This window comes from Ranitomeya variabilis, chromosome 4 (genome assembly GCF_051348905.1).
Source record: "Ranitomeya variabilis isolate aRanVar5 chromosome 4, aRanVar5.hap1, whole genome shotgun sequence".
NCBI classification, from domain to species: domain Eukaryota; kingdom Metazoa; phylum Chordata; class Amphibia; order Anura; family Dendrobatidae; genus Ranitomeya; species Ranitomeya variabilis.
In genome coordinates, this window is record NC_135235.1 from 274,717,192 (window position 1) to 274,743,300 (window position 26,109).

Consider the following 26,109-nt stretch of genomic DNA (forward strand, 5'->3'; position numbering starts at 1 on the left):
AGCGCAGAGTCGCGCAGTATAAAGCGCAGAGCCGCGCAGTACACAGCGCAGAGCCGCGCAGTACACAGCGCAGAGCCGCGCAGTACACAGCGCAGAGCCGCGCAGTATACAGCGCAGAGCCGCGCAGTACACAGCGCAGAGCCGCGCAGTACACAGCGCAGAGCCGCGCAGTACACAGCGCAGAGCCGCGCAGTACACAGCGCAGAGCCGCGTAGTATACAGCGAAGAGCCACGCAGTATATAGTGCAGAGCCGCGCAGTACAAAGCGCAGAGCCGCGCAGTATACAGCGCAGAGCCGCGTAGTATACAGCGCAGAGCCGCGTAGTATACAGCGCAGAGCCACGCAGTATACAGCGCAGAGCCACGCAGTATACAGCGCAGAGCCACGTAGTTATACTGCCCAGTCACGTAGTATATTGTCCAGTCACATAGTATACTGCATATCCCTGTTAAAAAAAAAAAAAGAATTAAAATAAAAAAGTTACATACTCACCTCCTGGAGCGGCCGGTATCTGATGGTTGTTGCACCTCCTAGAGCGGCCGGTACACGATGCTTGTTGCACCTGGAGTGGCCGGTACCCGATGCTTGTTGCGCGCTCCGGTCCCAAGAGTGCATTGCGGTCTCATGAGATGATGACGTAGCGGTGTTGTGAGACAGAAAGACGGAAGTGCCCTTAGACAATTATATAGTAGATTACCCCGCTCACCAAATCGGACCCCGAGGGGCCCGGCTCACCAAATCGGACCCAGAGTGACCCCGCCCACCAAATCGGACCCAGAGTGACCCTGCCCACCAAATCGGACCCAGAGTGGCTCCGCCCACCAAATCGAACCCAGAGTGACCCCTTCCACCAAATCAGACCCAGAGTGACCCCTTCCACCAAATCGGACCCAGAGTGACCCCTTCCACCAAATCGGACCCAGAGTGACCCCACCCACCAAATCGGACCCTGAGGTGCCCAGCCCACCAAATGAGACCGTGAGGTGCCCAGCCCACCAAATCGGACCGAGTGACCCCACCCACCAAATTGGTCCCTAAGGTGCCCCGCCCACCGAATCGGACCCAGAGTGGCCGCGCCCACAGAATCGGACCAAAAGTGACCCCGCCCACCGAATCGGACCTAGATTTACCCCGCCCACAAAATCAGACCCAGATTGACCCAACCCACCAAATCGGACCGCCTGAGGGGCACCCAAGTGTGAAAGTCTTGCAGGGGCAGCCCGGGCACCATTCCAAAGCACTATCTGTAGTTCCTTCAGGAAATACCCATCTAGTTCTTATTATTATTCAGTCCGCACGTAATGCGGCCCGAACCGCTTCACTCACAGACTCCAGTGAGGTGTCATTTCGAAGCCAGCGTCCCCAAGAGGTGTGCTAAGTATTTTTCGTGTCGATCGGATTTGTAGTTTTGGCGCAATTTGCGTTTGAAAATGTTTTTTCCCCTCATTGTAATGCTTTTCAATAGGGAAATTTTCACATAGGTTATAATGGCCGGGTTTCTGAGGCAATTTGAAATGTACCTGCCACCTGGCTGATTAGCTCATTGATATGCTCAGTCAGGCCCAGTTACTATGCCAACGCCTGCGAACTGTACATGACCCTAGCAGGACAGTTTTGGCAGATAATATCAGCTCTTAAAGTGATAGCACAGCACAATTTCAAAGCACTATCTATAGTCTTATTATAATTATTGCCCCGCTCACCAAATCGGACCCAGCCCGCCAAATCGGACCCAGCCCGCCAAATCGGACCCAGAGTGGCGCCGCCCGCCAAATCGGACCCAGAGTGGCGCCGCCCGCCAAATCGGACCCAGAGTGGCGCCGCCCGCCAAATCGGACCCAGAATGGCGCCGCCCGCCAAATCGGACCCAGAGTGGTGCCGCCCGCCAAATCGGACCCAGAGTGGCGCCGCCCGCCAAATCGGACCCAGAGTGGCGCCGCCTGCCAAATCGGACCCAGAGTGGCGCCGCCCGCCAAATCGGACCCAGAGTGGCGCCGTTCGGCCAAATCGGACCCAGAGTGGCGCCGCCCGCCAAATCGGACCCAGAGTGGCGCCGCCCGCCAAATCGGACCCAGAGTGGCGCCGCCCGCCAAATCGGATCCAGAGTGGCGCCGCCCGCCAAATCGGACCCAGAGTGGCGCCGCCCACCAAATCGGACCCAGAGTGGCGCCGCCCGCCAAATCGGACCCAGAGTGGCGCCGCCCGCCAAATCGGACCCAGAGTGGCGCCGCCCGCCAAATCGGACCCAGAGTGGCGCCGCCCGCCAAATCGGACCCAGAGTGGCGCCGCCCGCCAAATCGGACCCAGAGTGGCGCCGCCCGCCAAATCGGACCCAGAGTGGCGCCGCCCGCCAAATCGGACCCAGAGTGGCGCCGCCCGCCAAATCGGACCCAGAGTGGCGCCGCCCGCCAAATCGGACCCAGAGTGGCGCCGCCCGCCAAATCGGACCCAGAGTGGCGCCGCCCGCCAAATCGGACCCAGAGTGGCGCCGCCCGCCAAATCGGACCCAGAGTGGCGCCGCCCGCCAAATCAGACCCAGAGTGGCGCCGCCCGCCAAATCGGACCCAGAGTGACCCGGGCCACCAAATCGGACCCAGAGTGACCCGGGCCACCAAATCGGACCCAGAGTGGCGCCGCCCGCCAAATCGGACCCAGAGTGGCGCCGCCCGCCAAATCGGACCCAGAGTGGCGCCGCCCGCCAAATCGGACCCAGAGTGGCGCCGCCCGCCAAATCGGACCCAGAGTGGCGCCGCCCGCCAAATCGGACCCAGAGTGGCGCCGCCCGCCAAATCGGACCCAGAGTGGCGCCGCCCGCCAAATCGGACCCAGAGTGGCGCCGCCCGCCAAATCGGACCCAGAGTGGCGCCGCCCGCCAAATCGGACCCAGAGTGGCGCCGCCCGCCAAATCGGACCCAGAGTGGCGCCGCCCGCCAAATCGGACCCAGAGTGGCGCCGCCCGCCAAATCGGACCCAGAGTGGCGCCGCCCGCCAAATCGGACCCAGAGTGACCCGGGCCACCAAATCAGACCCAGAGTGACCCGGGCCACCAAATCGGACCCAGAGTGACCCGGGCCACCAAATCGGACCCAGAGTGACCCGGGCCACCAAATCGGACCCAGAGTGACCCGGCCCACCAAATCGGACCCAGAGTGACCCGGCCCACCAAATCGGACCCAGAGTGGCCTCAACCCTGAGGGGCTACAACTACCAAACCAGCGCCTGAGGGGCACCCAAGTGTGAAAGTCTTGCAGGGGCAGCCCGGGCACCATTCCAAAGCACTATCTGTAGTTCCTTCAGGAAATACCCATCTAGTTATTATTATTATTCAGTCCGCACGTAATGCGGCCCGAACCGCTTCACTCACAGACTCCAGTGAGGTGTCATTTCGAAGCCAGCGTTCCTGAGAGGTGTGCTAAGTATTTTTCGTGCTGATCGGATTTGTAGTTTTTGCGCAATTTGTGTTTGAAAAAAGTGTTTCAATGCATTTCAATAGAGAAATTTTCCAATACGTTTATAATGGGCTGGTTTCTGAGGCAATTTCTAAAAATAACTGCCACCTGGCTGATTAGCTCATTGATATGCGCAGTCAGACACAGTTACTATGCCAACGCCTATGAACTCTACATCAGCTCACCAGGTCACAAGTTTTGTCAGATAATATCAGCTCTTAAAGTGACAGTACAGCACAATTCCAAACCACTATCCGTAGTCTTATGATTATTAGACTGTGGCCCGATTCTAACTCATCGGGTATTCTAGAATATGCATGTCCACGTAGTATATTGCACAGCCGTGCAGTATACAGTGCAGAGCCGCGCAGTATACAGCGCAGAGCCGCGCAGTACACAGCGCAGAGCCGCGCAGTACACAGCGCAGAGCCGCGCAGTACACAGCGCAGAGCCGCGCAGTACACAGCGCAGAGCCGCGCAGTACACAGCGCAGAGCCGCGCAGTACACAGCGCAGAGCCGCGCAGTATAAAGCGCAGAGCCGTGAAGTACACAGCGCAGAGCCGCGCAGTATACCGCGCAGAGCCGTGCAGTACACAGCGCAGAGCCGTGCAGTACACAGTGCAGAGCCGTGCAGAGCCGCGCAGTACACAGCACAGAGCCGCGCAGTACACAGCGCAGAGCCGCGCAGTACACAGCGCAGAGCCGCGCAGTACAGAGCGCAGAGCCGCACAGTATAAAGAGCAGAGCCACGCAGTATACCGCGCAGAGCCGCGCAGTACACAGCGCAGAGCCGCGCAGTACACAGCGCAGAGCCGCGCAGTACACAGCGCAGAGCGGCGCAGTGCAAAGCGCAGAGCCGCGCAGTATACAGCGCAGAGCCGCGCAGTATACAGCGCAGAGCCGCGCAGTACACAGCGCAGAGCCACCCAGTATACAGCGCAGAGCCGCGCAGTATACAGCGCAGAGCCACGCAGTATACAGCGCAGAGCCGCGCAGTATACTGCGCAGAGCCACGTAGTATACAGCGCAGAGCCCCGCAGTATACAGTGCAGAGCCCCGCAGTATACAGCGCAGAGCCGTACAGTACACAGTGCAGAGCCGCGCAGTACACAGCGCAGAGCCGCGCAATATACAGCGCAGACACGCGCAGTACACAGCACGGACACGCGCAGTACACAGCGCAGAGCCGCGCAGTACACAGCGCAGAGCCGCGTAGTATACAGCGAAGAGCCACGCAGTATATAGCGCAGAGCCGCACAGTACAAAGCGCAGAGCCGCGCAGTATACAGCGCAGAGCCGCGCAGTATACAGCGCAGAACGCACAGTACACAGCGCAGAGCCGCGCAGTACACAGCGCAGAGCCGCGCAGTACACAGCGCAGAGCCGCGCAGTACACAGCGCAGAGCCGCGCAGTACACAGCGCAGAGCCGCGCAGTATACAGCGCAGAGCCGCGTAGTATACAGCGCAGAGCCGCGTAGTATACAGCGCAGAGCCACGCAGTATACAGCGCAGAGCCACGCAGTATACAGTGCAGAGCCACGTAGTTATACTGCCCAGTCACGTAGTATATTGTCCAGTCACATAGTATACTGCATATCCCTGTTAAAAAAAAAAAAAAGAATTAAAATAAAAAAGTTACATACTCACCTCCTGGAGCGGCCGGTATCTGATGGTTGTTGCACCTCCTAGAGCGGCCGGTACACGATGCTTGTTGCACCTGGAGTGGCCGGTACCCGATGCTTGTTGCGCGCTCCGGTCCCAAGAGTGCATTGCGGTCTCACGAGATGATGACGTAGCGGTGTTGTGAGACAGAAAGACGGAAGTGCCCTTAGACAATTATAAAGTAGATTACCCCGCTCACCAATTCGGAACCCGAGGGGCCCGGCCCACCAAATCGGACCCCGAGGGGCCCGGCCCACCAAATCGGACCCAGAGTGACCCCGCCCACCAAATCGGACCCAGAGTGACCCCGCCCACCAAATCGGACCCAGAGTGGCTCCGCCCACCAAATCGGACCCAGAGTGACCCCTTCCACCAAATCAGACCCAGAGTGACCCCTTCCACCAAATCAGACCCAGAGTGACCCCTTCCACCAAATCGGACCCAGAGTGACCCCGCCCACCAAATCGGACCCAGAGTGACCCCACCCACCAAATCGGACCCTGAGGTGCCCAGCCCACCAAATCAGACCCTGAGGTGCCCAGCCCACCAAATCCGACCGAGTGACCCCACCCACCAAATTGGTCCCTAAGGTGCCCCGCCCACCAAATCGGACCCAGAGTGGCTCCGCCCACCGAATCGGACCCAGAGTGGCCGCGCCCACAGAATCGGACCAAAAGTGACCCCGCCCACCGAATCGGACCTAGATTTACCCCGCCCACAAAATCAGACCCAGATTGACCCAACCCACCAAATCGGACCGCCTGAGGGGCACGCAAGTGTGAAAGTCTTGCTGGGGCAGCCCGGGCACCATTCCAAAGCACTATCTGTAGTTCCTTCAGGATCTCTTTTATTTATAAAAAATACAAAACACAAACAAAAACAGAAATACACAACATATCTTACAAAAATAAAACCAGCATTTAAGAATTCTTTTTCCCACGCCTCAGAGTCTCTTAACTTTGCAGCTTTAGGAAACCCCCAGCAGGAAAATCATCACATCCATTTTTCCTATCCAATAGACAAAATTTAAAGTAAAGAAAAATTCATTCGCACATACACTCACACATACACTCACACTCCCCACTATTTAATACATATATACATATAAAACTAGAAAAGAAAATTTGGCCCATGCTGCCCAAAAAATAAAAGAAAAAGCCAACCTAGCTAAACAAACTTAACACTCTAAACAGTCTATAACACTCTAAACACAGCAATTAAATTTTTATTTTTTATTTTTTTTTTTTTTTTTCCCTCCACCCACACTGCCACCACGGGTCCATGCAAGTTCATGCCCTCTGAAAAATACACCACACTTTTTCCTCCGGGTCCATGAAAGTTTCCATGCCCTTATATTGTTTCCAGGGTCCATATGCCCTTATGCAACCCCCCAACAAACACCCCCCACCCAACCTAAACTACACCCCCCACAACATACTAACTATACATACCACAAGATAAAATACAGACATACAAAATTTTATTTACAGATCATAACTTTACTAACACAACATCAAAATACCACAATACCAAAACAACAGCTTTAACCTGTAAGGCCCAAGTTCGGCACCTTCAAGCCCGATATCCATTAATTCTACCAGAAACAAAACAAAAAGACTAAGCGTGCCACACATCAGCCCACCACCAGGGAATAGGAGTCTAAAGAGGCCCTGACCCTAACACCGACACAAACACCCTGTCCCTACTCAACTAAAACTGCCCCTCAAAAAGCTGACCCTATCTGTCCCTACATGCCCCTACCTATCCCTACTCTACCTAACTTAACAATACTAACTATCTACCTATCCCTAGACTGTCCCTCCCTGTCCCTATCTATCCCTATATAACTGTCCCTCAACACCCCACACCACCTTATCCTTCCCTCTCCCAGTCACACAACCAATCTGTCCCTAGAGTAAGAAGAGAAACCCCTCCAAAAGTGAAGAGGCCCTCTTCCCACCCAGCCTCCCAAACACCTAGGAAGCCCCTAATCACTCAACCAAGCTTTCCCTCGGGTACGTATTAAAAGGAGAGACCCCTCCAAAGCCAAGAGGCCCTCCTCGCACCCAGCCTCCCGAACTCCAAAGAGCGCACCTTACCCAGGTCACCCAAGATGTTACTAACCACCTCATCCCGGGGGAGGGTTTTATGCTGTATTGAAACTAGGCACCGTGCATTCCAGGTGTAGAACCTAACAACTACACTAACTAGGAATAAAGTGCCCCGATCTCGGCCACCAAGGGATCTGAATGCCCCATAAGCCCACTCCGGATAGGAAAGGGATGCCAACCTAGGCCAGCCTATGGAAGCACCCACCCGGTTATAGACCCCTGTATTAAAGGGACACTGAAGGAGGAAGTGCTCCATGCTTTCCAGCGTGTCGCCACACTCTTCACGGGGACAACCCCGATCATCAGAGTTCCTGAACTTCAGATTGTCCCTCACATACAGCCTCCCATGGAAGCAGCGCCAGGCCAAGTCCCAAAACTTCGAGGGGATCCGTGGAGAATTTAACAACCCGAGCCCCCCCTCCAGATCCCGGCCTGGGCAATCTCTGAGCACCAGGGGCTTCTGGAAATGGGTCAACAGGACCCTACTGTCAAGGGATTTCCTCGACATGGTCCTGATTTCCCACATTCCCAGACCCCACCGGCGGATCACCTTCAGAGCCGGGGTAGCATAAGCCGGGAGATGTCCATGTGGTGTTCGTAGGTCCTTCACCTGCCCTCCTGTCTCCCATTCCTGGAAGAAAGGCCGAAACCATCCCCTGCAGGAGAATACCCACGGAGGAGCCCTCTCTGTCCAGAGGTTGGCAATGTTGGTCTTAAGAAAGGTGTTCACTAAGAACACCACTGGGTTGACCATACCCAACCCACCTAGTCTCCTCGTGCGGTACGTGACCTCCCTCTTGATTAGGTTAAGCCTGTTCCCCCATAACAGTTGGAAGAACAGGCTATAGACCCGCGTCCAGAGAGATTCCGGCAAGATGCAGACACTGCCCAAGTAAATTAACAAAGGAAGCAAATAACCCTTGGCCAAGCTGACCCTTTCCCTCAGGGTTAAAGACCAACCCTTCCACTGGTCCACCTTCTGGGCGGCAATCTTGAGCCTGCCTTCCCAATTTTGTTGGGGATAGTCCCCTGGGCCAAAATTGATGCCTAAGATCTTAGCGGAGGACTGGGGCCCTGGAAGGGTGTCCGGGAGATCAAAACTTGGATCTCCCCCTCCCAGCCAGAGACTCTCGCACTTTTCCCGGTTGATCATGGACCCGGATGCCTCCGAGTAGCGCACGACCTCAGACATGACCCAATCCGCCTCCTCTCTCGAGGATACAAAAAGGGAGACATCATCGGCGTACGCTACCACCCTCAGAGTGGCCCCCGGCTCCGCCCGGTCCATCCCGACTCCCACCAACGGTCGACGATCTACCCTCCTTAAGAAGGGATCGATCGCGAACACGTATAAAAGTGGGCTCAGAGGACAGCCCTGACGGACCCCGGAGCTCACCTCAAAAGAGTGACCAACCCAACCGTTCACGAGCGGGAAAGTCTCAGCCCCCTCATACAAGGTCTTTAACCAATTGACAAACCTCCCCGGCAGACCATACCTCAGAAGGACAGACCAGAGGTACTCATGATCCACCCGGTCAAAAGCCTTTGCCTGGTCTAAGGACAGCAAGTACCCCTTCCAGCGACCCGCAATGCCCTGCTCCACTGCCTCTCGGACACCGAGCACAGCACTAAAAGTACTGCGGCCTGGAACAGAACAGTGCTGAGCCCCCGAAAGGAGCCGGGGTGCAAACTTCACCAGCCGATTAAACAACACCTTTGCCAGAATCTTTCGGTCCGTATCGAGGAGCGCTATGGGACGCCAATTCTCGATACGGGACGAGTCCTTACCCTTTGACAAAATAATCAGGGCCGACTTCCTCATTGAACTGGGAAGAGCACCCGAGGAGAGGCACTCATTAAACACCTCAGTCAAGAGGGGGACCAAGGAGTCCCTAAAAGTCTTGTAAAACTCGGATGTTAAGCCATCCGGACCTGGCGATTTTTTGGGCCGGAGCCCATCAATGGCCAGTCTCACTTCCTCTTCCCTGATTACCTCGGCCAAAACATAAAGAGAGGGGTCATCTCCTGGCTCAGGAACAGTTTCAGCCAGGAAAGCCGACATCCCATCTCGATCCAGATCCCTCTTCCTCAAGAGGCGTGAGTAAAAGGACCTGACCACCTCCAGGATCCCTGATTTGGATCTGTTCAGGGAACCCGTACTATCGATCAGTCCTGTCACCACCTTACAATTCACTGACATCTTACAGTTTCTGTAAGGGTCGGGCGAGCGGTACTTCCCGAAATCCCTCTCAAAAACCAAAGATGCGTGCCTATCATACTGACACCCCTTGAGCAAAGATTTCACTCTGGAGATTTCCTCTCGGTCACCTCCAGTCGAGACGAGCTGCTCGAGTTTCCTCCTCAGGTCTTGATACAAGCGATGCCTGTTCAGACTTCTGAGGCTCGAGAGCTGACGGAAGAACCCCGCCACCCTTTTCTTGAAGATCTCCCACCACTCAGACTTAGTACTACAGAGATCCAAAAGCGGTACCTGGCTCTGAAGAAAAGCCTCAAAGGATTGTCTCACCTCCGCCTCTTCCAGAAGGGATGAATTCAGCTTCCACAGCCCTCTTCCCATCCGGGGGGTCTCTGTAACATTCAGAGAAAAGAAAATTAAACAGTGATCGGAGAACTCCACCTCAACGGCGGACACTGCAGAAAAGATGGCGTCCTCCTTCAAAAAAAACCTGTCTATTCTAGACCTACTGCTACCTCTATGAAAGGTGAAACCCTCGTGACCTGGGGTGTGCCGTATGTGGACATCCACCAGGCGAGCTTCACTAGCTAGACTATTTAGGGCTATGCTATCATAAGCCAGGCGGCCTCCGGGACCTCCCCTATCACGGGATCTCGTAATGGTGTTGAAATCCCCACCGAAGACCACCTGCCGGCTCGTAAAAAGAAAGGGCTTGATCTTCATGAAGAGACATTTACGGTCCCACTTAGATTGTGGGCCATAGATGTTTATGAGCCGAAGCTCCTGTCCCCTCATGAAGATGTCTAAGACCAGGCACCTCCCCATTTCTATCTCAATAACCCGTCGGCATTCCACCTCAGCGGTCTTAAAAAGGACCGCCACCCCGCTATACGGCTCGGCCGCAAGAGACCAGTATGAGGGCCCACACCTCCACTCCTTTTTTGCCTTGTGGATGACCCCCATGTCCGTTAGTCTGGTCTCCTGCAAAAACAAAATTTCAGCCTCAATTCGGGTGAAAAAATCAAAGGCCGCAAATCTAGCCGCATCAGACTTTATGCTGGCGACATTAATCGACGCCAGAGTCAACGGGGAGAGTTCAGCCATCATGGGTGATTGAGTTAGACAGCCTTCTTCTTCCCCACCCCATCCTCTTTACCTCTCCCCCCCGAAGAAGGGACTGGGTCAGACATGTTCTTCCTCTTTAAAGAGGATGAGGTATCCATTTTATTTTTGGTATCCTCGCCTCTGGGTTCCGGGTCAGTCCCCCCCCCAGAGGAAACAACGTCCTCCGGAGGACAGACTGCGCCGCCCCCCGAAAGCCCCCCAGGTGCCGCCCCCGGTCCCTCACCCCCGACCTCCGGCTCAGCAGAGTCCTCGAGGGCTTGGAACCGGTTGGAGAGGGCAATCAGAGGGGAGCCGGTGAGCCCTTCCGTTGGCACAACCACGGTCAGGGGAGGGGGCGAAGGACCAGAAGGCTTAGTAACCTTCCTTTTCTTCTTCCCCCCTTTTTTGGTACGATGTTTCTCACCCTGTTTTACTGTCGGCTGATCCGTGACCTCCTCATCCACACTTTCATACTGGGAGGAGTTGTCGGAGTCAGCCCTGTTATCCTCCCTCTCCATCCTCCTGATCTCCTCGCACACTTCCGCCTCCCCCGGGGCCTCAGTGACAACAGCCGATGCCTCAGAGGGGGGAGCAGACATTACCCCAGTTGCCTGAGGCTCTCCCTGCCCCCCACCCCCGCGGCGCCTTTCCTGCCTCCTTTGGTAGGCAGGATTCCGGGCTCTGTCTCTCTTCACCGACCCCTCAGCCCCTCCCCCGCCGCTACCACCTACCGCGGCAGAGGTCGAACCGCCAGAGGTTTCCCCCTCACGGCCTCCCCCCACCCGGCCAGCAGCAGAATTGGAGAAAGAGCGAGGGCAGCGGCTGTACGGGTGACCCAGATCACCACACAGGTTACACCGAATATCCTTACAGGATGCAGCGAGATGGCCTACCCCGCCACACAAGGCACATTTCTGCACCTTGCAGCTTGCGCTGAAGTGGCGGGGATCACCGCACCTGTGACAGACCTTCGGCTGCCCCTGATAGAAGATCAGGATCCGGTCCCTTCCAATGAACGCAGAGGAAGGGATGTGGGTGACCGTACCCCCTGAGACCTTCAACTTCATCATGAAGGTCCAGCCCCCTGACCAAATACCAAATTCGTCCAGATTTTTTTTTGGGACGTCCGTGACTTCCCCATAGCGGGAAAGCCACGTCAGAATGTCAACACCAGAGAGTGACTCGTTACATGTTACAACGGTCACCCTCTTCACGCCATTCTGGCGAGATACCGCTTGGACAGCGAAATCTCGCCAGCCGGGCTCCCCCTTCACCAGCTCGTAATTCGACCAAAAGAGCTCAAGCCCCTCTGGCCGCACGAAACTGATGTCAAAGAAGAGGGTGGCCGCAGGATGAATCAGGGCAAAGATATCAACTACCCCAAAGCCCATCTTCATGAGGAGCTCCACCACCCTGCTCCTGGGTGGGCAAGCTTCACTGCCCCTCCAGCGAAGACGGACTACATTCCTCCTCGCCACCCCCTGCCCGGCTGTCGGGAGGGACCATACAGTTTCCCCTTCCCTTTTATCTTGGAAGGCGGCCAGGCCATGTCTCTCCAGCCAGAAAGACAGGTCCACCTCTCTTCCCTCTACCATGATCGACCGCTCTCCGTTTTTTAGGGCTTCCAGAAAACGGCGCTGCAAAACGCCGTCCCCGGAACCCAGAGGCGAGGAGACCCCCCGATCCCCCCGTGAACCCCCTGGAGCCCCAGCCACCACCCTCGCAAAAGAAAGGGGGAGGGGAGCGACTGGGGGGGCAGATGGACCAGCCTCCCCCCCACCCCCCGCACCGCCATCTATACCACCAACATCCGTACCGCCATCCGCACCATTCACACCTTTCGCACTTGCAACACTTGTGACACCATTCATACCCTCCCCCACATCCCCAGCACACAACACACCATCCATACCGTCATTCATTTCCACATTCGCCACGGCCACATTTATCCCAGTATCATTTTTATTAACAATCAGATGTTTTTTTTTTCCCTAACCTTCCTTCCTGCTGGGGGCTCCTGCTGCACACTTCCTGGTGCAGCACATACTGTCGTCCCCAGGGGTGCCGCTGCCCCTTTAAGGCCCGCAGAGCAGTGCTCAACAGTCACACCGCCCCGCCTGAGCCCAGGAGCAGCAGCATCCCCTGAGCGCTCTGCGGCAGCCGTTTTTTTAACTTTATTACTACTTGGAGCAGGGCCGGACTCTGCCACCGGACCCCGCTCCATACCGGGACCACAGTCAGGACTTTTATCTTCAGGCACCGGAGCCCCCGCACCACCAGATGACGGTAAGTGGGCAGGGGACTCCGGCACCCCTTTGCCGGCTTTAGCTGCCACTGTACTGTTGTTTTTTCGAGTGGGCGGAGCCACTCGCGGCGGACCCGCCGAGGCCACGCCCCCCCCGCCGACCACAGCACCAGCAGGCGGGGCCGCAGCCGCACAGGCCACGCCCCCACCGCCGGCCGCGATCACAGCGGGGGGTCCCGCGACCACCGAGGCTGCGCCCCCCCCGCCGGCCGCAACCACAGCGGCGGGTGGGACAGCAGCCGAGGAGGGCACACCCCCCCCGCATGCCACAACCACAGCGGGTCGGGCAACACACGGGGAGGCCACGCCCCCCTCACGGACCGCAGGCACAGGCATGGAGGGGACAACTGGGGCCGCAGCTGGGGAAGCCACGCCCCCCGACGCCACCCGCACCGGAGACCCCGGGGCTCGCCCAGGGCCCCCCGCGGTACTGACGCCAAGGGGCACGGCACCCGCACCAGCCGCCACCACCGCTGACCCCCTCAGCACAGGCCACTCCCCCTCGGCGTCCAGCGGCGGCGGGACCTCCGGCACAGACCCATCGCTGGATCTGCGCACAGGGGCACCCGACCTGGCCACGGACACCGCCAGGGGAGCGACCAGCACTTTGCATTGTGCCTTTACTTTAATCGCGCCCTTTCCTGGTCTCCGGGTCCCCAAAAAAGATCCAGCCTTTTGAGCGGATCCGCATGTGGGGGACCCGGACACCCCAGCTCTCGCCGCCGGAGATGCGGCCCCGGCTGCCCACACACCAGGTGCCGGGCCAGCCCCCCCTGCCACAGGGGACTTAGCCCGAGCACCACCACCATTAACCCCGGCACTGCCGGCACCGCACTCCATATCACTGCCCGAATCCGAGACACCACCACCAGGCATGGTGCCCCGATCCGGGCAGACCTTCCTCTCCCCGCTCCCTCGCTGCGGACCCACAACAGGGCCCGAGCCGGGGTGGGTAGCGGGTTCCGCACAACGGGACAGGGGAGCCCCAGGAAGGGGGGCGTAGACAAACTTCTCCACCACTGATGCTTTTGCCTTCTTACGCTTTTTCCCCCTCCCGGTTGCCTCATCCTCGCAGACCTCATCCCCAAACAACAGCTCGCCAAACCGTGCTGGGGACTCGATCTGCCGCACTTGCTGCAGGATGAGGCAGCCCCCCTGACTGCTAGTACCACCGCCATCCTCCCCCTCGCTCCCGCTTTCCTCCGAGTTACTGGAGTCCGACGGGAGGGCCACTTGCTCAGGGGCTATCCCGCTATACGATACCTGGGTGCTGTTATTCCCCAGGCCTTCAGGTGGATATGGCGCAGATGGACCGCCATCTTCCTCCTCTTCCTCCACCTGGTCGGGGTCTCCTGACCCCTCAGGAGACCCACCGGTCATGGCCCTAAACCGGTCGTCATTTCTTAGCTTCTCCTCAAAGGGGCCGCTTCCCGCCAGGATCTCCGCTCTACGGTCTTCCAGGGAGACTATAGACCCCCTCAGCCTCTTCACCGTGGCGGCGACCTCTGCTCTCCTTGAGGCAGGGAGCTTGCACTTAGCAGTTGCCCTGGCTCCCTTCAACTCCTCCCGGAGTATCCTCAGCTGTTTGGCGGCCTCCTCGTATTCGTGGACGTGCGCGCGTATTCGGGAGCCGTAGGTGGTAGTCGGCTCCCCTGCCGCCTTAGAGCCCCATATCTGGGGGCTCACCGCCGCACCTCCACTGGCCGCCTCTCCTCCTCCGGGAGGAGGAACCGCCACAGCCACGGCCTTAGGGGTCCCCGTCTTCTGGGGCCTGCGGCCCCCCGAGCTTTTGCCACTTTTTCCCATGGCTTTTTGGTCCTGGGACTGGCTAGATGGTACACGGGGCTTCTTGGTGATATGCAAGGCCTCCCACCCCCAGCCGGCTTGCACCGGGGGGTGGGAGCCAGGGGCTCAGCCCCGAAGCTCAGTCCCAGGAACAGTCCTTGCTTCCTGGGAAGGGGCAGGCAAAAAGTCCCAGATGAAAAATCTCCCTTCCCAGGAGCACACGGTCCACAGCCAAGCACACAGCCGACCCTCTGTTCAATAGCCACGCCTCTTCCTCTGGAGCCCGAACCGCTAAACTCACAGACTCCAGTGAGGTGTCATTTCGAAGCCAGCGTTCCTGAGAGGTGTGCTAAGTATTTTTCGTGTCGATCGGATTTGTAGTTTTTGCGCAATTTGTGTTTGAAAAAAGTCTTTCAATGCGTTTCAATGGAGAAATTTTCCTATACGTTTATAATGGGCTGGTTTCTGAGGCAATTTCTAAAAATAACTGCCACCTGGCTGATTAGCTCATTGATATGCGCAGTCAGACACAGTTACTATGCCAACGCCTATGAAGTCTACATCAGCTCACCAGGTCACAAGTTTTGTCAGATAATATCAGCTCTTAAAGTGACAGTACAGCACAATTCCAAACCACTATCCGTAGTCTTATGATTATTAGACTGTGGCCCGATTCTAACTCATCGGGTATTCTAGAATATGCATGTCCACGTAGTATATTGCACAGCCACGCAGTATACAGTGCAGAGCCGTGCAGTACACAGCGCAGAGCCGCGCAGTACACAGCGCAGAGCCGCGCAGTACACAGCGCAGAGCCGCGCAGTATAAAGCGCAGAGCCGCGCAGTACACAGCGCAGAGCCGCGCAGTACACAGCGCAGAGCCGTGCAGTACACAGCGCAGAGCCGCGCAGTATAAAGCGCAGAGCCGTGCAGTACACAACGCAGAGCCGCGCAGTACACAGCGCAGAGCCGTGCAGTACACAGCGCAGAGCCGCGCAGTATAAAGCGCAGAGCCGTGCAGTACACAGCGCAGAGCCGCGCAGTACACAGCGCAGAGCCGCGCAGTTTAAAGCGCAGAGCCGTGCAGTACACAGCGCAGAGCCGCGCAGTACACAGCGCAGAGCCGCGCAGTACACAGCGCAGAGCCGCGCAGTATAAAGCGCAGAGCCGTGCAGTACACAGCGCAGAGCCGCGCAGTACACAGCACAGAGCCGCGCAGTACACAGCGCAGAGCCGCGCAGTATAAAGCGCAGAGCCGCGCAGTATAAAGCGCAGAGCCGCGCAGTACACAGCGCAGAGCCGCGCAGTACACAGCGCAGAGCCGTGCAGTACACAGCGCAGAGCGGCGCAGTATAAAGCGCAGAGCCGTGCAGTACACAGCGCAGAGCCGCGCAGTACACAGCGCAGAGCCGTGCAGTACACAGCGCAGAGCCGCGCAGTACACAGCGCAGAGCCGTGCAGTACACAGCGCAGAGCCGTGCAGTACACAGCGCAGAGCCGCGCAGTACACAGCGCAGAGCCATGCAGTACACAGCGCAAAGCCGCGCAGTATAAAGCGCAGAGCCGCGCAGTATAAAGCGGAGAGCCGCGCAGTACACAGCGCAGAGCCGAGCAGTACACAGCGCAGAGCCGCGCAGTAGACAGCGCAGAGCCGTGCAGTACAGAGCGCAGAGCCGCACAGTATAAAGCGCAGAGCCGCGCAGCATACCGCGCAGAGCCGTGCAGTACACAGCGCAGAGCCGCGCAGTACACAGCGCAGAGCCGCGCAGTACACAGCGCAGAGCCGCGCAGTACACAGCTCAGAGCCGCGCAGTACACAGCGCAGAGCCGAGCAGTACACAGCGCAGAGCCGCGCAGTACACAGCGCAGAGCCGCGCAGTACACAGCGCAGAGCCGCGCAGTATACAGCGCAGAGCTGCGCAGTACACAGCGCAGAGCCGCGCAGTACTGAGCGCAGAGCCGCACAGTATAAAGCGCAGAGCCGCGCAGTACACAGCGCAGAGCCGCGCAGTACACAGCGCAGAGCCGCGCAGTACACAGTGCAGAGCCGCACAGTACACAGCACAGAGCCGCGCAGTACACAGCGCAGAGCCACCCAGTATACAGCGCAGAGCCGCGCAGTACGCAGCGTAGAGCCACGCAGTATGCAGAGCAGAGCCGCGCAGTATACAGCGCTGAGCCGCGTAGTAAACAGCGCAGAGCCCCGCAGTATACAGTGCAGAGCCCCGCAGTATACAGCACAGACACGCGCAGTACACAGCACGGACAAGCGCAGTACACAGCGCAGAGCCGCGCAGTACACAGCGCAGAGCCGCGTAGTATACAGCGAAGAGCCACGCAGTATATAGCGCAGAGCCGCGCAGTACAAAGCGCAGAGCTGCGCAGAGCTGCGCAGTATACAGCGCAGAGCCGCGCAGTATACAGCGCAGAACGCGCAGTACACAGTGCAGAGCCGCGCAGTACACAGCGCAGAGCCGTGCAGTACACAGCGCAGAGCCGCGCAGTACACAGCGCAGAGCCACGCAGTATACAGCGCAGAGCCGCGTAGTATACAGCGCAGAGCCGCGTAGTATACAGCGCAGAGCCACGCAGTATACAGCACAGAGCCACGCAGTATACAGCGCAGAGCCACGTAGTTATACTGCCCAGTCACGTAGTATATTGTCCAGTCACATAGTATACTGCATATCCCTGTTAAAAAAAAAAAGAATTAAAATAAAAAAGTTACATACTCACCTCCTGGAGCGGCCGGTATCTGATGGTTGTTGCACCTCCTAGAGCGGCCGGTACACGATGCTTGTTGCACCTGGAGTGGCCGGTACCCGATGCTTGTTGCGCGCTCCGGTCCCAAGAGTGCATTGCGGTCTCACGAGATGATGACGTAGCGGTGTTGTGAGACAGAAAGACGGAAGTGCCCTTAGATAATTAGATAGTAGATTACCCCGCTCACCAATTCGGAACCCGAGAGGCCCGGCCCACCAAATCGGACCCCGAGGGGCCCGGCCCACCAAATCGGACCCAGAGTGACCCCGCCCCCTAAATCAGACCCAGAGTGACCCCGCCCACCAAATCGGACCCAGAGTGGCTCCGCCCACCAAATCGGACCCAGAGTGACCCCTTCCACCAAATCAGACCCAGAGTGACCCCTTCCACCAAATCGGACCCAGAGTGACCCCTTCCACCAAATCGGGCCCAGAGTGACCCCGCCCACCAAATCGGACCCAGAGTGACCCCACCCACCAAATCGGACCCTGAGGTGCCCAGCCCACCAAATCAGACCCTGAGGTGCCCAGCCCACCAAATCGGACCGAGTGACCCCACCCACCAAATTGGTCCCTAAGGTGCCCCGCCCACCAAATCGGACCCAGAGTGGCTCCGCCCACCGAATCGGACCCAGAGTGGCCGCGCCCACAGAATCGGACCAAAAGTGACCCCGCCCACCGAATCGGACCTAGATTTACCCCGCCCACAAAATCAGACCCAGATTGACCCAACCCACCAAATCGGACCGCCTGAGGGGCACCCAAGTGTGAAAGTCTTGCAGGGGCAGCCCGGGCACCATTCCAAAGCACTATCTGTAGTTCCTTCAGGAAATACCCATCTAGTTCTTATTATTATTCAGTCCGCACGTAATGCGGCCCGAACCACTTCACTCACAGACTCCAGTGAGGTGTCATTTCGAAGCCAGCGTCCCCAAGAGGTGTGCTAAGTATTTTTCGTGTCGATCGGATTTGTAGTTTTGGCGCAATTTGCGTTTGAAAATGTTTTTTCCCCTCATTGTAATGCTTTTCAATAGGGAAATTTTCACATAGGTTATAATGGCCGGGTTTCTGAGGCAATTTGAAATGTACCTGCCACCTGGCTGATTAGCTCATTGATATGCTCAGTCAGGCCCAGTTACTATGCCAACGCCTGCGAACTGTACATGACCCTAGCAGGACAGTTTTGGCAGATAATATCAGCTCTTAAAGTGATAGCACAGCACAATTTCAAAGCACTATCTATAGTCTTATTATAATTATTGCCCCGCTCACCAAATCGGACCCAGCCCGCCAAATCGGACCCAGAGTGGCGCCGCCCGCCAAATCGGACCCAGAGTGGCGCCGCCCGCCAAATCGGACCCAGAGTGGCGCCGCCCGCCAAATCGGACCCAGAGTGGCGCCGCCCGCCAAATCGGACCCAGAGTGGCGCCGCCCGCCAAATCGGACCCAGAGTGGCGCCGCCCGCAAAATCGGACCCAGAGTGGCGCCGCCCGCCAAATCGGACCCAGAGTGGCGCCGCCCGCCAAATCGGACCCAGAGTGGCGCCGCCCGCCAAATCGGACCGCCTGAGGGGATCCCAAGTGTGAAAGTCTTGCTGGGGCAACCCGGGCACCATTCCAAAGCACTATCTGTAGTTCCTTCAGGAAATACCCATCTAGTTATAGTGCTTTGGAACAAAGCACTATACTGTTATTCCACCGTGGATAACTTCTTCTTCTTATTATTCTTATTCTTATTATTATTCAGTCCGCACGTAATGCGGCCCGAACCGCTTCACTCACAGACTCCAGTGAGGTGTCATTTCGAAGCCAGCGTCCCCAAGAGGTGTGCTAAGTATTTTTCGTGTCGATCGGATTTGTAGTTTTGGCGCAATTTGCGTTTGAAAATGTTTTTTCCCCTCATTGTAATGCTTTTCAATAGGGAAATTTTCACATAGGTTATAATGGCCGGGTTTCTGAGGCAATTTGAAATGTACCTGCCACCTGGCTGATTAGCTCATTGATATGCTCAGTCAGGCCCAGTTACTATGCCAACGCCTGCGAACTGTACATGACCCTAGCAGGACAGTTTTGGCAGATAATATCAGCTCTTAAAGTGATAGCACAGCACAATTTCAAAGCACTATCTATAGTCTTATTATAATTATTGCCCCGCTCACCAAATCGGACCCAGCCCGCCAAATCGGACCCAGAGTGGCGCCGCCCGCCAAATCGGACCCAGAGTGGCGCCGCCCGCCAAATCGGACCCAGAGTGGCGCCGCCCGCCAAATCGGACCCAGAGTGGCGCCGCCCGCCAAATCGGACCCAGAGTGGCGCCGCCCGCCAAATCGGACCCAGAGTGGCGCCGCCCGCCAAATCGGACCCAGAGTGGCGCCGTTCGGCCAAATCGGACCCAGAGTGGCGCCGCCCGCCAAATCGGACCCAGAGTGGCGCCGCCCGCCAAATCGAACCCAGAGTGGCGCCGCCCGCCAAATCGGACCCAGAGTGGCGCCGCCCGCCAAATCGGACCCAGAGTGGCGCCGCCCGCCAAATCGGACTCAGAGTGGCGCCGCCCGCCAAATCGGACCCAGAGTGGCGCCGCCCGCCAAATCGGACCCAGAGTGGCGCCGCCCGCCAAATCGGACCCAGAGTGGCGCCGCCCGCCAAATCGGACCCAGAGTGGCGCCGCCCGCCAAATCGGACCCAGAGTGGCGCCGCCCGCCAAATCGGACCCAGAGTGGCGCCGCCCGCCAAATCGGACCCAGAGTGGCGCCGCCCGCCAAATCGGACCCAGAGTGGCGCCGCCCGCCAAATCGGACACAGAGTGACCCGGGCCACCAACTCGGACCCAGAGTGACGCCGCCCGCCAAATCGGACCCAGAGTGACCCGGGCCACCAACTCGGACCCAGAGTGACCCGGGCCACCAAATCGGACCCAGAGTGACCCGGGCCACCAACTCGGACCCAGAGTGACCCGGCCCACCAAATCGGACCCAGAGTGACCCGGCCCACCAAATCGGACCCAGTGACCCGGCCCACCAAATCGAACCCAGAGTGACCCGGCCCACCAAATCGGACCCAGAGTGACCCGGGCCACCAAATCGGACCCAGAGTGACCCGGGCCACCAAATCGGACCCAGAGTGACCCGGGCCACCAAATCGGACCCAGAGTGACCCGGGCCACCAAATCGGACCCAGAGTGACCCGGGCCACCAAATCGGACCCAGAGTGACCCGGGCCACCAAATCGGACCCAGAGTGGCCTCAACCCTGAGGGGCTACAACTACCAAACCAGCGCCTGAGGGGCACCCAAGTGTGAATGTCTTGCAGGGGCAGCCCGGGCACCATTCCAAAGCACTATCTGTAGTTCCTTCAGGAAATACCCATCTAGTTATTATTATTATTCAGTCCGCACGTAATGCGGCCCGAACCGCTTCACTCACAGACTCCAGTGAGGTGTCATTTCGAAGCCAGCGTCCCCAAGAGGTGTGCTAAGTATTTTTCGTGTCGATCGGATTTGTAGTTTTGGCGCAATTTGCGTTTGAAAATGTTTTTTCCCCTCATTGTAATGCATTTCAATAGGGAAATTTTCCCATAGGTTATAATGGCCGGGTTTCTGAGGCAATTTGAAATGTACCTGCCACCTGGCTGATTAGCTCATTGATATGTGCAGTCAGGCCCAGTTACTATGCCAACGCCTGCGAACTGTACATGACCCTAGCAGGACAGTTTTGGCAGATAATATCAGCTCTTAAAGTGATAGCACAGCACAATTTCAAAGCACTATCTGTAGTTCCTTCAGGAAATACCCATCTAGTTATAGTGCTTTGGAACAAAGCACTATACTGTTATTCCACCGTGGATAACTTCTTCTTATTATTATTCTTATTACAGTGCTTTGGAACAAAGCACTATACTGTTATTCCACCGTGGATAACTTCTTCTTATTATTATTCTTATTCTTATTATTATTCAGTCCGCACGTAATGCGGCCCGAACCGCTTCACTCACAGACTCCAGTGAGGTGTCATTTCGAAGCCAGCGTCCCCAAGAGGTGTGCTAAGTATTTTTCGTGTCGATCGGATTTGTAGTTTTGGCGCAATTTGCGTTTGAAAATGTTTTTTCCCCTCATTGTAATGCTTTTCAATAGGGAAATTTTCACATAGGTTATAATGGCCGGGTTTCTGAGGCAATTTGAAATGGACCTGCCACCTGGCTGATTAGCTCATTGATATGCTCAGTCAGGCCCAGTTACTATGCCAACGCCTGCGAACTGTACATGACCCTAGCAGGACAGTTTTGGCAGATAATATCAGCTCTTAAAGTGATAGCACAGCACAATTTCAAAGCACTATCTATAGTCTTATTATAATTATTGCCCCGCTCACCAAATCGGACCCAGCCCGCCAAATCGGACCCAGAGTGGCGCCGCCCGCCAAATCGGACCCAGAGTGGCGCCGCCCGCCAAATCGGACCCAGAGTGGCGCCGCCCGCCAAATCGGACCCAGAGTGGCGCCGCCCGCCAAATCGGACCCAGAGTGGCGCCGCCCGCCAAATCGGACCCAGAGTGGCGCCACCCGCCAAATCGGACCCAGAGTGGCGCCGCCCGCCAAATCGGACCCAGAGTGGCGCCGCCCGCCAAATCGGACCCAGAGTGGCGCCGCCCGCCAAATCGGACCCAGAGTGGCGCCGTTCGGCTAAATCGGACCCAGAGTGGCGCCGCCCGCCAAATCGGACCCAGAGTGGCGCCGCCCGCCAAATCGAACCCAGAGTGGCGCCGCCCGCCAAATCGGACCCAGAGTGGCGCCGCCCGCCAAATCGGACCCAGAGTGGCGCCGCCCGCCAAATCGGACCCAGAGTGGCGCCGCCCACCAAATCGGACCCAGAGTGGCGCCGCCCGCCAAATCGGACCCAGAGTGGCGCCGCCCGCCAAATCAGACCCAGAGTGGCGCCGCCCGCCAAATCGGACCCAGAGTGGCGCCGCCCGCCAAATCGGACCCAGAGTGGCGCCGCCCGCCAAATCGGACCCAGAGTGGCGCCGCCCGCCAAATCGGACCCAGAGTGGCGCCGCCCACCAAATCGGACCCAGAGTGGCACCGCCCGCCAAATCGGACCCAGAGTGGCGCCGCCCGCCAAATCGGACTCAGAGTGGCGCCGCCCGCCAAATCGGACCCAGAGTGGCGCCGCCCGCCAAATCGGACCCAGAGTGGCGCCGCCCGCCAAATCGGACCGCCTGAGGGGATCCCAAGTGTGAAAGTCTTGCTGGGGCAACCCGGGCACCATTCCAAAGCACTATCTGTAGTTCCTTCAGGAAATACCCATCTAGTTATAGTGCTTTGGAACAAAGCACTATACTGTTATTCCACCGTGGATAACTTCTTCTTCTTATTATTCTTATTCTTATTATTATTCAGTCCGCACGTAATGCGGCCCGAACCGCTTCACTCACAGACTCCAGTGAGGTGTCATTTCGAAGCCAGCGTCCCCAAGAGGTGTGCTAAGTATTTTTCGTGTCGATCGGATTTGTAGTTTTGGCGCAATTTGCGTTTGAAAATGTTTTTTCCCCTCATTGTAATGCTTTTCAATAGGGAAATTTTCACATAGGTTATAATGGCCGGGTTTCTGAGGCAATTTGAAATGTACCTGCCACCTGGCTGATTAGCTCATTGATATGCTCAGTCAGGCCCAGTTACTATGCCAACGCCTGCGAACTGTACATGACCCTAGCAGGACAGTTTTGGCAGATAATATCAGCTCTTAAAGTGATAGCACAGCACAATTTCAAAGCACTATCTATAGTCTTATTATAATTATTGCCCAGCCCGCCAAATCGGACCCAGAGTGGCGCCGCCCGCCAAATCGGACCCAGAGTGGCGCCGCCCGCCAAATCGGACCCAGAGTGGCGCCGCCCGCCAAATCGGACCCAGAGTGGCGCCGCCCGCCAAATCGGACCCAGAGTGGCGCCGCCCGCCAAATCGGACCCAGAGTGGCGCCGCCCGCCAAATCGGACCCAGAGTGGCGCCGCCCGCCAAATCGGACCCAGAGTGGCGCCGCCCGCCAAATCGGACCCAGAGTGGCGCCGTTCGGCCAAATCGGACCCAGAGTGGCGCCGCCCGCCAAATCGGACCCAGAGTGGCGCCGCCCGCCAAATCGAACCCAGAGTGGCGCCGCCCGCCAAATCGGACCCAGAGTGGCGCCGCCCGCCAAATCGGACCCAGAGTGGCGCCGCCCGCCAAATCGGACTCAGAGTGGCGCCGCCCGCCAAATCGGACCCAGAGTGGCGCCGCCCGCCAAATCGGACCCAGAGTGGCGCCGCCCGCCAAATCGGACCCAGAGTGGCGCCGCCCGCCAAATCGGACCCAGAGTGGCGCCGCCCGCCAAATCGGACCCAGAGTGGCGCCGCCCGCCAAATCGGACCCAGAGTGGCGCCGCCCGCCAAATCGGACCCAGAGTGGCGCCGCCCGCCAAATCGGACCCAGAGTGGCGCCGCCCGCCAAATCGGACCCAGAGTGGCGCCGCCCGCCAAATCGGACCCAGAGTGGCGCCGCCCGCCAAATCGGACCCAGAGTGGCGCCGCCCGCCAAATCGGACACAGAGTGACCCGGGCCACCAACTCGGACCCAGAGTGACGCCGCCCGCCAAATCGGACCCAGAGTGACCAGGGCCACCAACTCGGACCCAGAGTGACCCGGGCCACCAAATCGGACCCAGAGTGACCCGGGCCACCAACTCGGACCCAGAGTGACCCGGCCCACCAAATCGGACCCAGAGTGACCCGGCCCACCAAATCGGACCCAGTGACCCGGCCCACCAAATCGAACCCAGAGTGACCCGGCCCACCAAATCGGACCCAGAGTGACCCGGCCCACCAAATCGGACCCAGAGTGACCCGGGCCACCAAATCGGACCCAGAGTGACCCGGGCCACCAAATCGGACCCAGAGTGACCCGGGCCACCAAATCGGACCCAGAGTGACCCGGGCCACCAAATCGGACCCAGAGTGACCCGGGCCACCAAATCGGACCCAGAGTGACCCGGGCCACCAAATCGGACCCAGAGTGACCCGGGCCACCAAATCGGACCCAGAGTGACCCGGGCCACCAAATCGGACCCAGAGTGACCCGGGCCACCAAATCGGACCCAGAGTGACCCGGGCCACCAAATCGGACCCAGAGTGACCCGGGCCACCAAATCGGACCCAGAGTGACCCGGGCCACCAAATCGGACCCAGAGTGGCCTCAACCCTGAGGGGCTACAACTACCAAACCAGCGCCTGAGGGGCACCCAAGTGTGAATGTCTTGCAGGGGCAGCCCGGGCACCATTCCAAAGCACTATCTGTAGTTCCTTCAGGAAATACCCATCTAGTTATTATTATTATTCAGTCCGCACGTAATGCGGCCCGAACCGCTTCACTCACAGACTCCAGTGAGGTGTCATTTCGAAGCCAGCGTCCCCAAGAGGTGTGCTAAGTATTTTTCGTGTCGATCGGATTTGTAGTTTTGGCGCAATTTGCGTTTGAAAATGTTTTTTCCCCTCATTGTAATGCATTTCAATAGGGAAATTTTCCCATAGGTTATAATGGCCGGGTTTCTGAGGCAATTTGAAATGTACCTGCCACCTGGCTGATTAGCTCATTGATATGTGCAGTCAGGCCCAGTTACTATGCCAACGCCTGCGAACTGTACATGACCCTAGCAGGACAGTTTTGGCAGATAATATCAGCTCTTAAAGTGATAGCACAGCACAATTTCAAAGCACTATCTGTAGTTCCTTCAGGAAATACCCATCTAGTTATAGTGCTTTGGAACAAAGCACTATACTGTTATTCCACCGTGGATAACTTCTTCTTCTTATTATTCTTATTACAGTGCTTTGGAACAAAGCACTATACTGTTATTCCACCGTGGATAACTTCTTCTTCTTATTATTCTTATTCTTATTATTATTCAGTCCGCACGTAATGCGGCCCGAACCGCTTCACTCACAGACTCCAGTGAGGTGTCATTTCGAAGCCAGCGTCCCCAAGAGGTGTGCTAAGTATTTTTCGTGTCGATCAGATTTGTAGTTTTGGCGCAATTTGCGTTTGAAAATGTTTTTTCCCCTCATTGTAATGCTTTTCAATAGGGAAATTTTCACATAGGTTATAATGGCCGGGTTTCTGAGGCAATTTGAAATGTACCTGCCACCTGGCTGATTAGCTCATTGATATGCTCAGTCAGGCCCAGTTACTATGCCAACGCCTGCGAACTGTACATGACCCTAGCAGGACAGTTTTGGCAGATAATATCAGCTCTTAAAGTGATAGCACAGCACAATTTCAAAGCACTATCTATAGTCTTATTATAATTATTGCCCCGCTCACCAAATCGGACCCAGCCCGCCAAATCGGACCCAGAGTGGCGCCGCCCGCCAAATCGGACCCAGAGTGGCGCCGCCCGCCAAATCGGACCCAGAGTGCCGCCGCCCGCCAAATCGGACCCAGAGTGGCGCCGCCCGCCAAATCGGACCCAGAGTGGCGCCGCCTGCCAAATCGGACCCAGAGTGGCGCCGTTCGGCCAAATCGGACCCAGAGTGGCGCCGCCCGCCAAATCGGACCCAGAGTGGCGCCGCCCGCCAAATCGAACCCAGAGTGGCGCCGCCCGCCAAATCGGACCCAGAGTGGCGCCGCCCGCCAAATCGGACCCAGAGTGGCGCCGCCCGCCAAATCGGACTCAGAGTGGCGCCGCCCGCCAAATCGGACCCAGAGTGGCGC